Source organism: Prinia subflava, chromosome 6 (assembly GCF_021018805.1).
Source record: "Prinia subflava isolate CZ2003 ecotype Zambia chromosome 6, Cam_Psub_1.2, whole genome shotgun sequence".
Taxonomy (NCBI): domain Eukaryota; kingdom Metazoa; phylum Chordata; class Aves; order Passeriformes; family Cisticolidae; genus Prinia; species Prinia subflava.
In genome coordinates this window covers 9,903,539-9,922,425 of record NC_086252.1, presented here as the reverse complement: position 1 = coordinate 9,922,425, position 18,887 = coordinate 9,903,539, and the positions used below count along the sequence as shown (strand labels likewise).

The window sequence follows — 18,887 nt, the reverse complement described above, 5'->3', positions numbered from 1 at the left end:
CTCACATGCCTTGCAATTATTAGCACCATTTTCTTGACGGCTGCCCATTCATTAATCTGATTTTAACGCATTAATCACAGTTAAGTATCAACCCAATTAACAAGAAGCGAATCAGTCACTACGGTGCCACCGCCTGTTCCCAGGCGATGCAGGCAGAATGCCACAAGTGCTGCAAGTGAAGCTGCTGCTGCCGCTGCAGCAAGGGCACCTGGCAGGCACAGGAGCACAGGGTGACACGGCCTCTCCAGCACGTGCAGTCTGCTGCTTGTCATGACAGAAGCCAAGCCTGGGAACGGGCACTGGCTTCTGGAACACCCATGCTGTGTGACTACAGCGAAATCCCCTCTGAAATGCTGTGATGTGAACATTCACACACACCCGTCCAACCCTCTGCCCAAAACAGTCCGTGGGGAACAGTTTGATTCTCAAACAAGCATTTGCATTTTCTTCTATCAGTGCTTACACAGAAATGAAATTAATCCTTATTTGCTACTCCACACATATCTCCCTCCTGTTAGTTAGCTCTCATTTGCCCAAGCCAGGGAAAGAAGCCACTGCACAAGCCATAGCAATTGGCTGTTCCTCACAGATAAATGCAGCAGCAGCTCCTCAAGAGGTAAACCTAGGAAGGCAACAAATCACAATCACGTTTTGATGACACAGGGGGAGGAGAAGGCGACCTGCCCTAAGTTAGCTATTTCCAAGTGGAAACCAGCAGGCCTTTTCCAAAAGCACTTGCCACCTCTTTTTTTCCCTGGGAGAGAAAACCATAAAAGCAATGAGCAGAATGCAGCCAGCCAGCCACGTATCACAGAGGCTGAGCAGTCCAGAAGAGGCAGCACAAGATAAGGCATAGTGCACATATTCTGCAGACATTTATCAAAAAACCAACCAGAAAAAGAAATCGGTTTCCATAAATTCAGGTCAGTTTGAAGAAATCCTCTAAACACAAGAAAAGCCTGTTTGTCAGATAATCATTCATAACTGATAATTTGACCTCTTTCTGATCAGACATTATAATTTAATAATAATTAAATGTGAGGGCTACTTTAGATTTTTTTAAAACCATGGTGAATCACAAAATTAGATTTCATTCACAACATGTGACCCAAACTGGAGTTCCATATCAAAAAGGATTAATAACTCTATTGCCTCACCATGAAATGATGTTTTAGAAAATGCTGTACCCGCTCCCACCCTGACCCAGCATCGTTCCCTGGAGGTCACTAACTGCACAAAGACTGAGGGAGCTGTTGAAACTTGCAGCCCGGGTTTTCCTTTGTACTGACAATGATGGGATGAGCAGTACCACAAAGGAGGGAGACAAGCCTCAGTCAGCCACAGGTAAGAGAGGAGTACACACGCTCCCCATCCCCACCTGTGTACCCCACTGGGAGACATTCTGCACACACAGAGCTTGAAAGCAGCCACCTCACATCACACCAGGAGAGCTGATGGGGTCATTAAAGAGAACAACCCAAGATGGGCAAAAAAACCCTTCCTACAAACAAGAAAAGATACCTCTGCCTCTAAATCTGTTTACTGCATGAGTCTAGAGAACATTTTCTGATCAGAGTCTTTTCAAAACATGAAGCCATGGACAAATGTCTCCCTTTTCACAGGAATGAGCAGCACACATTCAAAACCACCAACATTTGGGATATAAGGACAGAACAAATCCTGTTCTGGGGGAAAAAAAGGAGATAATTCTCATTTCTGTCCCTTGTGGAAGCTTAAAAAAAAACCACAAAAAAACCCCAGAAAAACCGCCAAAAGAAAAGCCCAAGCCATAACTCAAGGCTTCCCTCACCAACCCAGTGTGCTTTGAAGCTGAGAGCAAGACCCAGGGGCAGGATGAACCTGCCCACAGCTTCACCAGTTCAGCCCCTGGGTCACCCCTGAGAGGAGCCCAGAGCAGGACAGGCAGGGTTATGAAAGAGTGTGTGGAATGTGGCTCTGAAAACCACTGGACAAATGTAATGGTTATATTCCACCACCACAGTTTGGGAGCTATTATCCCTGAAATATCCTTCCTGGTTCCAGGCAGACACTCCCTGCTTCACTTGAAGCTCTTGAGGAAGGATATTCACATCCTCACAATGGACTGTGTCACAGAAGCCCCCAGTGAAAATAACAAAAGTGCTTTTATCTTTAAAAATAAATACAGTGGGCAGACTTCAATGCGAGCTGCGTGTATCTGGAGGCAGAATTTGGCTCAGTACTTATAAAAGATGGTTACAGAGTAAAGCATGGATGAATTCATTCTTGCCTCTCTGTTATTCATCAAGTGCTCTCAGGGTTTATAATGGTAGGAGAGAAACAGCGAGTGAGTCACACAATGCATCTTTGTACTCAGCAATTTAGCAGTGACTATCTGCTGTGTGCTGTGATTCATCTACAGCCTGGGTTAAAATCCAGAATGCACAGGTGTGCTTTGCACCATCAGTGAGTTGTTTTCTCTTTCATTTCATTAGCATACAATGGAATTAAATTAATCAGGTAATGTAAATATTGACAGAAATACAAAAGTGGCCAGACAATTTAGCAGAGTTTAAATAGTGATAGCTATGTAACAGGAAAAAACCTGGAATAATTTGGACAATCTAGGGAAACACTGCTTCAGGGAAGTGAACAGTCCTACTTTCTACCATGAGCTTCTTATTCTTTGCATAAGCTGCAATGAAGACTTTAAAAAAAACATAGATAAGAAGGCACAGCCAGCCCTCTAGAATGTGATGTTGCTTTAGTTAAAATTGCTTTGGCTCTTCATGAGCCTTTTTTGCTAACGACTACCAAGGAACTGTTTTCTCAGGGCATGCACAGCAGCAGCCTCACAGCGTGTCCTCACTCTCTGTCTAAGGTCAGTGGCGGTGAGGGGTGACCACGGCAGGGCTCGGTGCACAAAGAGCAGTGGAGCTCACAAACCTCGTACCAGCCTCGGCTGCACCAACCCAGCACACAGCCCTTCCCCAGAGCCTCTGGCCACACCCTGCCCACAGCCCAGGGCTGGGGCCACACTCCGGCCTCGGGACGTTCCAAACCTCCAAGTCTCAGCAAAGTCACACCAGGAGGGGGAAATGTCCCCTCCTTCCAGAGGGATCAGCAGGTGCTGCTGCGCACCAGAGTCCCCTCAGTGATCCTGACCCACGGCCCTGGCCATGCACAGCCTTCCAAAAGGCTGTCCCTGTCCAGAGGGACAGGAGGAACTGCTGGAGCCACTGCTGCCTGCAGAGATCGTGCTCCACGGGCAGCAGCAGGGCAAAGATACCTCACAGACCTTGAGCTCATGTTGCTGTAACTCAGGCAGTGCACTGAGGAAACAGCAGTATGGAGCTGAACTGGACACCTTATCCTCTGAACTAAAACCTGGAGGAGAAATGACTGTAAAAATGAACCTGCCCAGCTTTTTCAGCCATTTGGGAACTGCACAGGGACAGAAAATACTTCAACACAGAGGGACAAATCCCGTGGGGGATATGTGGTGTGATGTCGCAGTTAGCTCCTCCTTTCGCAGGCACTCTACACATATTTATTAATGCACATGATATTTATTAATCCATCTGCTCTTTGATGTGACACCAGCCCCCACTGCCACGGCTGGGCTGAACCAAGCCTGAACGCTTTGAACTCTGTGCACAGCACATCACCCACAGCAATACAGCACGATATAGCATGAAATGCAAAACCCAAGAGAATGCTGATTTAAATTTCCTGTCCTGCGAGCTGTCCAGAATAATCTTAGTGTTACATTAACACTGCCTTTGCATATAAACAGATGAGTTTTCTACAAATTTCTTACTTTTTAAGACAACAGAATTAGGCAAATATTGAAGACTTTTGCAAGTAGCCTGCCTTCCTGCTTCAAGCCATGTTTTTACCTGCTCTTCAAAACGAGTTAGGCTATACACAAATAGAGTGCAATCAAACTTACACCAGTAAATAACACAACAAAAGAACTTTCATGACCACACATCAACTGTCCAGCAGGCATGAGGGATCTGAATATTAAATACCATTTAAAAAGTCCCAATGGAATTTGCCAGTAAATTGAACTTACTAACAACTTACATCTGGAAGAGCCAAGGAAAGCAGGGAGGTATCAGGAGGCTGGAACAGAAACAAGAGGCAGAAGGTGGGAAATTTAGATAGACAAGTTCCAGTAACCTCCTGCCACCATCAAAAGCTCAGGCTGTGGTATACAGAACACAAACCTTACCAACGCTGCTGTCTTCATGGACTCTCCACAGATTCACAAAGAAGGCCAATTTTGGATGCCTTTTCACCCCTGCTTTTCAGCCAACACACATCTCTCAAATTAATGTGATTGTTTTCAGATGTGAGTGGTGTGCTTCACACTGCTCAAAGAGAAGGACAGAACACAGCAGGGACAGGGAGAAAGTCTCGTGGTGTCTGATGGGGACCATGTCAGCTTCCTAAGAGGAACACGCAGTCACGGTCCAGGAGCCACAAAACAACTAACCAAAGCTCCACTTGATGCTAAAGGTCTACGTGCTGTAATTGCAGTAATATGGGATATTAATAGAGACAATTATACGTTCTCTCCATGGCAGCCACTTCACCTCCCCAGCCGAATAAACGATGAACAAATTTCTCTGATATTTTATAACAAATATGATTTATTTCTTCCTTGTCCCCTGCTTGAGTTATTAGCTTTAGCTAATAATTAGCTAGATCTCTCTTTCTCGACAACAGGAGGCAGACTATCCCCCTAAACACCACCTTGCACCCCTTAAAAATGCAGGCAGTGCTCATCCCCTCGCACTTGTACTAGGACAGGGTGGGTTCTAAAGGCTTTTCCATTTCCACACTGCAGTTAGTCAACAGCCACCTATTCTTTGTAGGCAATCCTTTTGATCATGCCTTGGATTACGAAACAGATGAAAAATATCAGATGATGCGTGGACCAGAGGCTGACCAAAGGAAGCTTGCTGTGGGAAGATGAAGAAAGCAAACCCCCGTTTGCATGCCTGCCAGAGCTGAGAGTGAGGGGTGGCTGCATGCCTGCAGCCCTGGCACAGCAGGGACAAGCCCTCTGAGCCTTCCTGAGCAGTGTCCAGGCCTGACAGCAGAGATGTGAACCCTTCTCAGAGCTCCCAGCAAGCTGAGCTGGACTGGACCCAGCAGAGCCAGGCAGGTGGGAAGGGTGGGTGATCGTGCTGCAGAAATCGCCCAGGTCCTAAAGGAAGGGGAATGGCTTCCCTTTGAGAAATGTTTACCTGAGCAAGCCCTGCGCCGTGCTGAGCTGCAGGCCCTGCCCGGCCAGGTGGTGCTGAACACAAGGGAGGAGATGCAGCGTGCTGCATTTCCCCTGCAGAACACAGGCACAGGCACACCAATGAGCCACTCAGCTGTCACTCCTGCCTCCCTTGGGAAGGTGTTCACGGCTCTGGGCTGCTGAAAAGCGCCCCAGCTGACTGCTCTTGGATGCTCCCCTCTGAGACAGGCAGCCTGAAGGGCTGCCCTCACTCCCAGGCTCAGGGACCATAGATCAACTTGCTCAAACTCCAGAAATGTAAAACTGAGCGCCCTTCTCCCTTGAAATGGTGACATCATGGTACTAAAAGCTTGTGACTGAAAAAAACCCAATAAACTCACTTCTAGATAAAAAGGATCCCTGTACACCTTTTCTTGCTTCAACACCAACCCTTTTCAACAAACCCTCGCACTCCTGTCTATCATAATTGCTTCCTGTAGGATACAGGAAAGGCATTTTAGCTGCTGAAGGAGATGGTAACCATAACAACAGCACCATGACAACCACAAGTGATATCTGAAACATGAAATACAGCAGGAACCGATAAATCACCGATAAATTAGGTCCACAGTGAGGAGGGAAAAGCACCAAAGAAGCTGTGCAGTTAGTGCAGGTGCCAACACAAAGAGACACAAATATCCCTGGATTATACTGTGCACAGTCCTTCACATCTTAAAATGAGGCACCATGACAGCCCTGTCCTCTGATCAGGAAACAGAGCAGGCAGTCTGCTCAGTCCTAGCTGAGATATCTCCTATCTTAAGGGAGCTGAAGGGAAGGAAGGAATGCTTCTGGGAAGCCAGGAAGTTTCCTGGCAGCTCCCAAATTTCTCAGTGGAGCTTTTTGTTTCCATGAGAGTCACTGAAACAAAGCCTGAACAAGAACAGGGCTCCTCTCAGGGGAGCATCTCTGAGTCAGACACATTGCACTGCCTTTTCCACCAAGCACAATTGCAAATGGGCACCGTGCACTCCAGACAAGGCACTGCACTTGGCAGCCTGGTCTGAAACAGGAGGCCCTGCAGCCCTCAGCCAGCTAAACAACCTGTGCCAAGGCTCTGACTTCAGTTCTGGCAGAGAAAAAGATGCACCAACATCTGTGGCCACATCAGCTTTTCACCCCTGGTGCAGGGCGAGCATCAAAACCCACCCTGAACAAACAGCACCGGCTCCACGGGCTGTGGCAGGTGAAGTCCTTTGGGGTGTGCTCACACAGGGAAACATTCAAAGGCATGGCCCTCTCAGGGCTCTCCTCAGGGAGTTCAGCTCACTGGGTTGCTGCACAGCATTGCTCAGGGTAGCTGCACCAAGCACTGGGTCCTTTCCCAGCTCAAATACTTTGTCACCCTCTGCACAGCTTTCCTCTTCTAATGCCCTTGGTTCTTTAAAACACTGCAGCAATCTAGTAAAGTAAACCTTTCTTCATGGTACACTTCAGAGATTTTCACGTCTATACCGAAGGCTTAGTGAAATCAAAACTCAACAACTCAGGCCTTATTTGTACTTTTAGTCTGTTTTTTCCTACCAAAATAATTACAAAAGATTTGCCTCATTTGTACAAACAATTCTGCAAAAAGCTAAGAAGAACAGAGGAAATCTTTCATTTATGGAGGTGATTTTGAAGGCAAAAGATGATTCCAATTGCACTCAGGAAATCTGACTCCAAAAGAAGAACTTTTTTTTTTCCTATTTCCCTCTTACCACAATCACTTCAAACCTCAGTAATGAGATAGCTGAAGATCCATGACATCACCACAGCTGAGCTGGAGGATGGGCTATATAAGACAGGAGTACTTAAAATACTATTTACAGAGGAAAGTTCTTCATCAGAGAGGGAAGGTGAGGCAAACTGGGCCATTGAGCAGAGGCCATATAATTTTGTCTGCTAAGCAAAAACACACACAACAAAATCTCATTTATCTGGAATAAAGTACTTGAACTACACTGGTACGTCTTTGCCTTCTCTGCACACACAACTTATTGACAAAACCCTCATTTCTTCTGCTTTCACCAAGATCTCATCAAGCACAACACATTTACACATGATCTTGACTTTATTCAGTGAGCTTTTAATTACAAAAAAAAAATAAATGCTGCCACTATAAATGTGTCTGCACATTTAGATTTTTCAAAGGTGTTATCTACCTTTGAATATTAATTCTACCCCTGCTACAACCCAATCTTTGAAAAAACCCAGCTGCTTACTTCGGGAACATCATCATGTCAGCTACTGCAAACGGTGGAACAAGTGTCCTGGCTGATTTCTTGAAGGTTCTTCCCTCTAAAGACATGCAGGGGAATCAGCCTGCAACAGAATTCTGACACAGCACTCTGCACCCTCTCCAAGGCCATGAACCCAAAAGGGGATCCAGGGATGGAGTTCCCGACCCAGCTGCCATCCTAACTTAATTCTGTCCTTCCACATGCTGAATTAAAGGAACATGGTCAATTGTTCTATAGCTGAACAAGCACCACAAAGATGGTGATGCTAAAATGAAGCGTGAAAGAGACAGCAGGAAAGGATCTTCAAGCTGCTCCAGCTTGTCTGGGTAAAAATTCTTGCTCATGTGAAAGAAGTTTCCTCCCCAAGTCAAGGGCAGCAGATTCTTCTCTTGCTGAGAGTGCTTTGAGCTTCTCTTCCTGACATTCAGACACACCAGGCAATCGTGCCAGGCACACAGGCAGGTAAAAACATCACACTGTCTACCAGAGACACTGTTTATTCCTGCTGAGAAGAGCACCAGGCCACACAAAGCTGGGGCCCAGTCCCCCCACCCAGACTTGCTTCAGCAGCTTTGAGTCTCAGTCCCATGGTCAGGAACCCTAAAGGGCCCAGGAACCCTCTACAGCCAACAGGAGCCAAAGCTTTCAGCTGCAGCACAAAGCTTCTAACTAACAGTTAGAATAAATACATTTATTGAGACTAATACATAGAAATTAGGAGACAAAGCATTAGAAAACTGATTGAGAAAGAGGTTATTCACAAATTCAGCTTTTTCTATATTTATAACAAACTTGGCACAGGTTAGTTTGTGCTAGAATTTTCTTTCCTAGGGAATGCCTGAGTACAGTTTCTTGTTCTGCAAAACCGTGGTCAGAAGTGGTAAGATTATTTCATCCCTTCATACTATTTTTTAACTGATGATGTTACAAATAAAGAATTTATTTTAAATTAAATATACCCTTATACTTGTATGACTTAAAAATACGCTGTCCACCCACACTCAGCCACCCACTTGTATGACCAATAACTGCATACCCTGGCAAATAAAATAATCTCTCCAGTCTCAAATGAGAATACACAGAAATCTTCTGTGCTCTAAATGCTCTAGACAGTAAAATCACAATATTTGGGATATAGTTTTATCGTGTGGTGGTTTTACCCTGCCAAACCTTTACTCAACCAACCTACAAAAGAAAATAAAGCAGGCAGTCACACTCCAGCCTGTTCAGGCAAAGAGACAAGAGGGCATGGAGGACAGAGAGAGTATTGAGGGAACCTGGAGCCACAGGAACTGATTTTGCTGCTCTCACTTTCAGAGGCAGTTTTTCCTTCAAAAGCATTTCAATTCAATGCTTGGACTATGCACTGAAAGAGGAGTACATATGCCTCAGCCTGCACTTTAACTACACTGGTATTTTAAAAAGTTTAATTTTTGACTCCTTGTGGTTTTGAACTTAGAAAATAAAGGTATCTAAAGCATGAGCAGGACCCAAGTCACTGAGTCACTCAGGCTCTCTGAAACCTTTACTGCAGGATTTTCCTTCACAGCAAAGACTCCTCAGAGACTCATTTCCTCCCTGAGCTCCTGTGGGTGTGTGCAGCTACCTCAGTCCTGCCACAGGCTGAGTCTAACCCTGTTCTGCTGCCACCCCTCCTTGTGCCCCCAGCGCCAAGGAGCTGATGGATGTTATGCCAGTGCCATGCTCGGGGGTCAGATGAGCAGTGAAGGAGTTCCTGTGAGGAACTGAACAAGCCCAGCGAGTAGGGAAAGGTGAGAAAACTGCATTGGGTGAAGAAACAGCGGGTCAGGAATGGCAAGATGGGACTGAGGAGCACATTCACTGAGGAAAAGGCCTGGAAAAACCCCTGGCCATGGGGCAGAGGGTGTGTTAACACAGAGACACACGGTGGGAAGGAGGAAAGCTGGGTTCATCTTCAGCCAAACCATCCACTCCAGGCTGCTGCCACGAGCAGTGGGCAGCACGAGCTGCTCCACACAAAGAGCAGCAAGGAGCAGCACAGAGCTCAGGCCAAACATCTGCATTTTCCCAGCGCAGCCCCCACCGAGTGACTCAGCCCTGTGACTGCCATCGCAGCCAGGGGCCTTCGCGTGCTGCGGGGCTCCACATCACCCCGCTCTCCCCAGCACTCAGCACCACACACAGAAGGGAGCCCAGGGTGACCTTCTGCACAAGGAGAGCAGCCTGTCTGTGTCCCTCCATGGACTGCAGTCACAGATCTCTGCCGACAGGCCAAGAAAACACAAAAAGCACGGCAGGCCCAACAGGCTGTGCAGAGCACTGGCACAGAACATTCACCCGTGTGCTCCAGGGCTCCTGATGTCTTCTTTGAAAGGTACCCAGGATCCAGCCTGGATCCCGGATTCATCTTGAATTTCTCTGAACATTTCCTTTTGCAAAGTCTGTCAGCAGCGCTGATGCTGAAGTTTGTTTAGGCTGCCTGAAAACATTAATTATTAATCACAAATGAAATGAAGTAGAGCTGGTAAAGGTACAGAGAGCTCAACAAGAATGATAAAAGAGCTAAGGAAGCTTCTGTGAAAGGAATGATTTTCACATGCTAACTCTTCATCCTGGGAAAGAAGGGAATGGGATAGATGTTTACAAAAACGCACACAAGTGTGCAGGGAGAAGATAAGCAGAGAAGAGAAAACAAACAATCCTCTTTCCACAGAGAGCTACGGTGCCTCAAACAGAACTCACTGGTGAGGGGCTCCCTGAAAAAAAATACAGCAGTGATTCTTCCCACTTCATGGAATTACACTGTGCAGCAGGATAGGTTCAAAAGTAAACTGCTGAATTTTCCTTTCATTGTTTTTCCCATGGCTTCTCAATCTGAGAGCCTTTTTGGGGAAAGCAATGTTTTTACCACAGAAATAATATGTAGTTCTAATGTGGATTGGCAGTTTTGTTTGCTATTTTAATATTGACTTTAAAGAATTGTGTGGTTTTCATTTTTCAAGGCCATTAAGTGTGGTGAAATGTCACATCCTCTCTCTGAGCATCACAATGTTTAACAACATCTAATGAAAAAACACTTCATGACATAGACTACTGCTCTGCAAATGAAAAGCACCTCTTGTTCAGGCAGGCTCTAGCAAATGAGAAGCTTTGTTGCTCTGATAAATTCCTCACTGAATCACAACATGAATCCCTGATATCGCTCTGCTGATGCAGTGAAAGAGGTTCTCTGCATGTCTTGCTACTTGCAAGGAGCTGGTTCACTACATGAAGAAAGGGGGTGCCCATTTTCAACCGTGGAATCAACTTGATCACCTCATGTTAAAAATCCAGAGGCAGCACTGAGGGACTGCAGTGACACAGGTAATTGTCAGGGGGGGACACCACCAGGAAGATGAGCTGACAGAAATGATCCATGGCAGGGGTGCTGCTGAAGAGGAACAGCCCGTGAGCAGCAAGAACACAAAGGGCCCCTCCAGGAGGGCCTGGGGATGCACCCAGAGCCTCTGCTGGTACCAGGTCTGATGACACAGCCTGTGTGAATGTTTCATGGCTGGGAGGCTCACGGCTCCAACAGCGCAAGCAAAGTCTTGTAGGTTTTCTTTTTCATGTAGGGCAAGCAGTCTGAAACACATGTCCCACCAGTGACCTCGGCTCTGACCCAGGGGGCTGTCTGAGCTTGAAAAGATGATTCATCCACTCTGCTAGAAGGGCTGAATGAATAGGCAGTATTCAGACTGCACAACACTTATCACTTGGGATTCCCTCAAAATTGAGGTCTGACATGACTGGGTCAGTAACCACGCGCTTTTGTTCCTAGCTCCTTGAACAGAAATGTCTCCTTGCATTCTTCAGTGGCTCCCACAAATCAGGTCGATTTTTATGGCTTGCTAATTATTACTGCTAGACTTCTGCAGGGCTTCACGACAAAAAGCAGTGTATTTCTGAAAGCTCAGGGCACAAAACTTACAGAATAAATCACTATCTATCAGGCAGCAACAAAACCCAGCCATGGCAGCTACTTGAATATACACATCTGGGTAGTGCTTAACTTTATTTGTTTAGGAATAGAAGTTTTGTTCTGCTTTTGCTGACAGAGCACACTAAAAACTGCCAATAATGCAAAAGGAGCAAAACAGGTAACTGTCACAAGCCTCTCTCTTCAACCTGCCTCTGTTTCACTGCTTTCCCATCCTCACCTTTCCCCACACATCTCTTATCAAAGCTGTCTCTTCTGCTCTTCACTCCCTGCTTCTGCAAGTTCTTGGCCATATTTTCTAACTTTTGTTTCCTCTGATTTTTAAAGCACACACTTTCTTCTCCTCTTCCAGAGACTACAAGCACAGGGGAAGGCAGTAAATATTTTTCCCCCCACTCACAGTGTTATGACACGACATACATTCAGCTGGTCAGGCTCAGGAAGGTTCGAAGCAGCAGAGGCTTCAGCAATTCTGTCCTGGCAAGAAATGTTGAAAGGGTGTGCTATCCCCTCTTCAACATCAAGGTCACTAAAGAACTTCACAGACAAGTTTTAACTCGAGTTAAAACAGCAGACCTGGATTCCTCAGTGCAGCGTGGGAAGGCAGCTTTGCTCCAGGAAAGGGCAGCTGGGGCCAAAACACGTGCATGAGAGAGCAATACCAGCCTGGCTGCCAGAGAGGAATATTGCAACCAAGCAAAAAAGCTTGACAAAGTGCCAATAGAAACGGGTTAACAATGGAAAGCAGCAAGCCACCTGAGCTGGCAGCCTCACCTGCAACACCCTGAGCAGAAAACGTGAGGGGATGTGCATGTTCTGCTCACAGACACACCAGAGACAGGACTGCCACATCCATATGGATGCACTGACCACGCTGCAGGCCAGAGTCTGATGGTCTGATTTTAAGTACAAGGTGTAAAGAGACCTGCAAAGACTTTCCTGAGGAGGCAGACAGCCCTTCTTTGGATGCCCTGAAAGGAAGTACAGATTGAGTCAGGGGAAAGCTAAGAGCTCCCAACAGAGGATCTCAAAGGCTTTGCTGTATACTCTTCATCAGCAGAGTGCTGCCTCCACTCAGATCTGGTCCCTGCTCCTGTCCAAGCTCCTGGTACTGCTGGAATGGCTTTCACCAAGAGTCAGCTTGAATTCTGGAAGCTCAGAGGGAATGGGTTTGGACTCTCTGGACCTCTCTTGCTGAGAGTAATGCAGTGTTCATTGCTCCTGTTGTGGATTCCATCATCTCTGCTCTTTTCCTCTGGCACTGCCACCACAAAGAGTCACAGCTGTCCCCAGGCAGGTCCTGGCCACCAAAAGGGGCACAGCCAGGGCCTCCCCTCACCCCCCAGCGAGCCAGTGCTGAGCAGCAGGCAGCAGGACAATTGTCCCACATCCAGTCTCAAAGGTTCAAAATTGCCTAAATTTACTCAGCCTGAGCCCTGAGGCGAGGCTTGTCCTGGGCAATGCCCAAAGGTCCTATTGAAGCTCCTAACAGCCCGTGTAACAGACCCATGCAGAACATCACTACACCTTTTCTGAAACACCCCTACAGCCATGGAAATGCAGGTGAACACACAGGTTCAGGAACGGAGACTTCTGATCAATTCACAGACTGGCATAGCTCCCTCCCACCCCACACCTGATGTCTGACTTTATGAGGCTGATGTGGCATTTGGAGGCATTTTTCCAGGGTAGGGGATTGAAGTATTTTCCAGCATCACTGGGTACCCTACACATGCACTGTCAAAGACCAAGAAATTATGAAAAACCCTCTTTTTTTGACAGAATACTTAGATATTATAAAAAGAATTACCTTGCTGCTGTCCTTTTAGCTGTTACAGTTTAAAACACTTCACATGCATAGGGCTGCAGCACAAACCAGAATAATGAAATCCTAAAAGCTCCTTTTCCTGAAGCACTGCTAGGATCAAACACGACTGTGTGCATGCCAATTGGCAAAGATTTTCAGAGAGGCTTTACTCTGGTGCTTTGTCAGTGTTCCTCTGTGAATATTAAAAAAAGACAGGAGATTTTTCTTGAAGCAAATTTCTGCAGTCCTCAAGACATTTCCATTTTCTTCACATTTCTCATCAGTTTAGAAGTCTTCACTTGTGAAGTGCATATTGTTAACACCAGGCTAATAAAGACTACAATATTGACTTTGTTATGTTTGACATAAAGCCCATGATCAGCAAAAAAAAAAAAAAAAAAAAAAAAAAAAAAAAAAAAGGATCACCATTCAAAAAAATACAAAATACAGTTGGCGTTTCAGACATCAACCATTCAAAGAATATGCTGCTTTGAAGAATGCAAGGCACTTCGCTTTGTTGTACAGCGTCCAAGGATTTTGGAAGTTCTGCTCATAACCACCTGCAGCCTCTGAAATGCAGGTGGTGTTCTTCCTTCAGCCACAGCAAGGAACTACTGAGGTATGCTTTTAAATAGAAGGTTTCTATCAACACTAAATGAACACAGAGGTGACAGGAAGTTACAGTTTAATCAGTTCTCTCTCCATATAGTTAATATTTCATTGCTCTCCTTGTTCCCTAGCATGAAACCCAACAGGGCTCTATTTTCTTTGGCTCTTGACCTTTTTACTGCTTTTTCTACTGATTTACCTATTCAAAACCCCAGGGGGCTTTAATGTGAAAGATCTCCAAAGACAACAGGAAGATTTATGAACCCTGTCCAAAGCTCTCCTTCTCTGTAGCCAGAAGGAGCTCCCTTCAGGGGTGATTGGTGCAGCACTCACAGTCTGCTGCTCAAATTCCCAGCCCTGTTCTCAGTCTATGGTATAAAAACAGTCAGGGAAAATACTCTGAAGACATGGTACAAGAACACTTCTCACTCTGCCTCTTCCTAAAATCTAGGTAAATTCATTGCCATTTAACTCCCAACATTCACTTTACCATTTCAGCAAGTGCCAAACAAGAGAGGTGATCACAGGAGCAGGGCAGCAGCAGAGCCCAATGCTACAGCCACAGTACAGAATGTACAGAAAGGTCCCTGCACATCCCCACCTCTGCAAACCATTGGGAAGGGTTAATGCAAAGCCAGGTCAGCTATGAAAGGGCAGAACTGGACTTTTGTACAACAAAACGAATGGCCAGTCCCCTGGCCAGAAGAAGTGTAAGCATTCAACACATTCTTGAGCAGGAGGAAGAGCCTGGCAGCACAACAGATCAATCAGTACCTGTGTGGAAAGCCAGGGAGACAAGGGGAGCTTCCTTCTCCACAGCCAAGATGTGTCCATCTCTACCCACCCCCAAGGGCAGCATTCTGTCCTCCTGGCAATCCTGGTGTGCCTGAAAATCCCACTTTCAACACTCTCCTGAAGGTGTGGGGGCCTGTCCTACCAACAGAGCCAAGCACTGCTGGGAAATCACCAACATGCATCAACAATCCCTGACACACAGCTCCCGAGACCAGGATGCAAATAAGCTAGGCAAGGATGTTTGGGGTGTTAAATCCTTCAATCCTTCACTGGTCATGTCCTGTAAGCAGGCTGTAATAACCAAAAAAAACACCAAACCAAACCAACCACCACACCACAACAAATGGAACTTCGTAACTTCATGTATTTAAAAGCTGGAAGCACCCAGTACATTTTCTCATTGTAAATCAGGGTTTTTTTCCTCAGCAGCTACGAGTGAGCTGTGTGTTCCATTTTCTAACACCCCCACAGGAGGACTGACCTGCGTTACCTTGGTCACTGGCTGCTTGCAGGACTGCAAATACAAGGCACTGTAAAATACTGGGTGCAACACAGCATCAAGCACAACACGTTTACACCACGTGTGACAGAGCACTGGACACAACCACTGACTTCCATGAGTTAGCATGTTTTAGTCATGTAGTGCTTTCAAGATCAATTCATTAACAGGAGGTCAGGCACTCAGATTAGATCCTCCATGGTTTCATTTGAACCCCTTCTTGCTGCTGTTCTCTGCACCTTTTCCTACATGCAGAAATACATGATAACTCCATACAGAATTCCAGTTTCTCAAGGATTCTCACATGTGCTTTGATGAGGGCTCATGTTTGCAACAGTGAATCAAAACATCAGTCAATAAACCTGCCTCCCTCAGGAATTACAAATGTGGCATAACTGTGATGCCAGAATACATCTAAAAGAATGAAACAGCAACGTAAGGAGTACATTACACACTGCTTTAATTGCGCCCTCTTTACAGAGAGGACAACAATGGAACCTGGTAAAAAGATGATGAATGTTTTCTGCATTTAGCAGCACCTGCTTCCATTTTACTTCCCTTGTCATCTCTGCACCAGAAACCCTGAAATAACCAGCATCACTGCAGTTGTAATGACTTGAACACCCACCTCAATCACATACAGAAAAAAGCCTAATTTTGTAGGCTTTAGTGCTTTTAAATTATGCTTGTTACCATGAGAACTCGATTAAAATGCCACCCACAAGCTTGCAGGAAGGGGGTAAAAACAACAACAAAACAAGAAAAAAAAATTAATAAAAAGAATACTTTTAATCAGTGGTAGTACACTTGCTGCATTGCAGCATTCTCACAAGCTCCCCAGCCTTCTGCAGTAAGAGGCAGCAGAGACACTCAGAGAGAGAGATTTTGCTGAATACTTTATTCAGGAGAAGATTTAGCTGACAGTTTGGTTGTTGTCCAGTACTCTTACACAATATTCCATTCAAGGAAGCACACATACATGTTCTGTGCCATGACACAAGGTTTGATTTGAAAACCAGACCATTACATGTATGTTAAATGTGAGGGCAACTCTGACAGCCACCCAGGAAAAAAAGGGGGGTTGTTGATATCTGAGATAAATCAAAGCTATGAAACCCTCTGGTTTTCCCTTCATCCTACCAATCCTTTATATATTTATGCTGATTTTAAACTTTATAAATTTATGCTGATTTTAATGAATATTTACCGCTAGAAACTCAGGTGATAGCACTGCATCTTCCAGGCCTCTTGTTGGGTTTTTTTCCCTTTTTAATTTCCAGCCTTACGTTTGGATCTATGGACATGGATGCTGCACTGCTGCAGTCTGACCAGGAGCCAGAGCTTGCACCCCGAGCCTTCAGCCACGTCAAATCAGACAATTGGACTGTGGCTGAAACAAAGGGCAGCCACCAGGCACAGCCAGCAGTTTGGGCAGCAGTGTGTGTGTTAAATGCCACCAATGCAGACTGCAGGGACCTGCAAGCAGAGGTGGGCAAGCAAGGAGCAAGAGTTTCACACCTCTGATCCCAGCAACTTACTAGGCATTTACTCAGGAGTTATGTCACAGAGCTCTCTCTCTTAAAGGACACATCTACTGCTCTGCAGGAGGGAAATGATTGCTAGTGTAATTAAGAGACCAGCCAAACTGTATCTCATTGAATGTGAGACCAGAATAAACTTCCCTGTGAAAGATCAATCACCCTCTCCACAACACTGTCCATACCTGGACCATTAGGCATTCTTTAGGCTTCAACAGCAGCAGCAGCAGCTCCATGAGGAAAAATCTATCAGCCAGAGCGGGATGGCATGAACATGAACTATGGCAGAAACCCTAGACACCACCTTCTCAAAAGGAAAATGTGAACTGAGTTGAAGCAAGGGGGATAAAACAGGCCTTTGCTATAGCTTCAGTGGAGCAGGCAGCTCTCCCAGTCCTTCACTTGCACCTTTACACAACATTAACAGTTGCCCTCTCCCTTTTGAATGTTACGTGTAATGTGTGCACCTGCAGCTGTACTTTTACTTTCACCTGACATGAGTTAAGCACTGCAGATGACAAAGGCTCCACCAGAGCAGGGAACAAAGCCTGCACCAGCAGCAGGGGATACCCTAAAGACAGGTATGTCCTATCCAGATTGCACAGGCTTCTCGGGAGGATTGCACCACCCAGGCTGGGGAGGCACAGACACCTCCCAGTGACACCAGAGGCTCCCAGCCAGGCAGAAAAACACAAAGGTATTTGCTTGAACTTAGAACGTCAGATATGGAGAGTGTCATAACCCCCACCAGGCAAGATCCTAAAAGAGACCTTTTAGATCACTGCCAGCCATCTTTTGGGGAAGAATTCCAAGGAGCATCTATCACAGGTAATTTCACTGAGGTCAAGAGAACTCCCTTGACTTACCCCACACGTCCCAGTCCGTACCCACTGACTGCTTGGAGCTTCCCTGTCAACCCCCTCCTGCTCCTGCACCCGTACAGAACTGGCTCCACCAACTCCCACGGGCTGTACCCACAAAGGCACAACAGGAGCAAAGCTTGGCCCTGTGCACTCAGGAGACCATGGGGGTATCACACTGGAGGGTGAGACATGGTGCAAAGAGAGATGAGAAGAGGGCTGAGCTGATGACACAACAGTCAGAATGACACTGGCCATGGCTGAGCTCTGTGCAGCCCCCTTCTATGCTGATGACCCACAGCACAGTGCCTGTGCCAGTTTAGGCCAGCTCAGACAGCCCCTTGGCTCAATGGTATCATTTTCTACGGCTTTCCCTCCTCTCCTCTCTTTCTTTCTGTTAGCTGCAGTGACTCTGGGATCATGCCCCCATAGAGTTTCAAACAGGAGCAGAATAATGCTTGTGATCATCCAAACCTCCCACTGACAAAAAAAACACCGTTTAAGAAAAAGCTTCACTTATCCTTCATAGGCATGGATTTACCAGGAGATTAGTAACATGAGAAACTTTAAATTAAGAGATTTCTCTATTATTATCTATAAACTGCTAAGACCATGATTGTCTTACCTCTTTTATGGATTATTGTTAATTTATTATTTTCTGGTAATCTGTCTTCTTCCATTAGGCATTACCTGCACAGAATTTGCTAAAGTTGATCAAGGCATGAAGGATTTCATGAACCAATGGAAGTGCCTTCAGGATTATTTCACTCAAAAAGAGGTTTTCCTCCTTGTACAATTGTGGTGTGATATATATATATTCCTGCAGTCACAAGGATCCTCAGAAAGGCAGCGCAGTTTTATGGCTAAGGCATGGAGATCCAAGATTAGAATTAGTCCAGGACTCTGCTGCTCACCTGGCACTATGACCTTGAACTTATGAATAAACAAGGCCATGCCTCAGTTCTCCCAGCTGTAGGACATATATTACCATATTCATACGGTGTGTAACTTGCCTAGTTATGCTGCAAACCCTTCAGGGCAAGGGCTGCCTCTTCCACATGCGCAGGAATGCTCTGGCCCCCAACAAAAGCCTTTGGATCCAGTTTCAGAAGGTTTTGCTCAAGGAAGGACATTTATCAGACACAGCACCTGCCTGGAGGCAGCACGACAAACCTGAAGCCACAATGAACTCCAAAGGAAGGGCTGCAGCACTGCCAGCAGAGCCTGAGTGTCCTCCAGAGCACAACACAGGGACTGGGGCGCTGTGTGACAGCTCTGGGGACAGGGGCTGTCAAACAGCTCCAGTCAAAGCTCAGCTCAG

At 46.0% G+C, this 18,887-nt stretch overlaps 1 protein-coding gene across 19 annotated transcripts in view; it reads right to left on the bottom strand.

Moving 5' to 3' along the window:
- The window catches only part of MAP2 (microtubule associated protein 2), a 218,260-nt gene that overhangs the window by 71,238 nt on the left and 128,135 nt on the right, over positions 1-18,887 (bottom strand). The window lies entirely within an intron of this gene.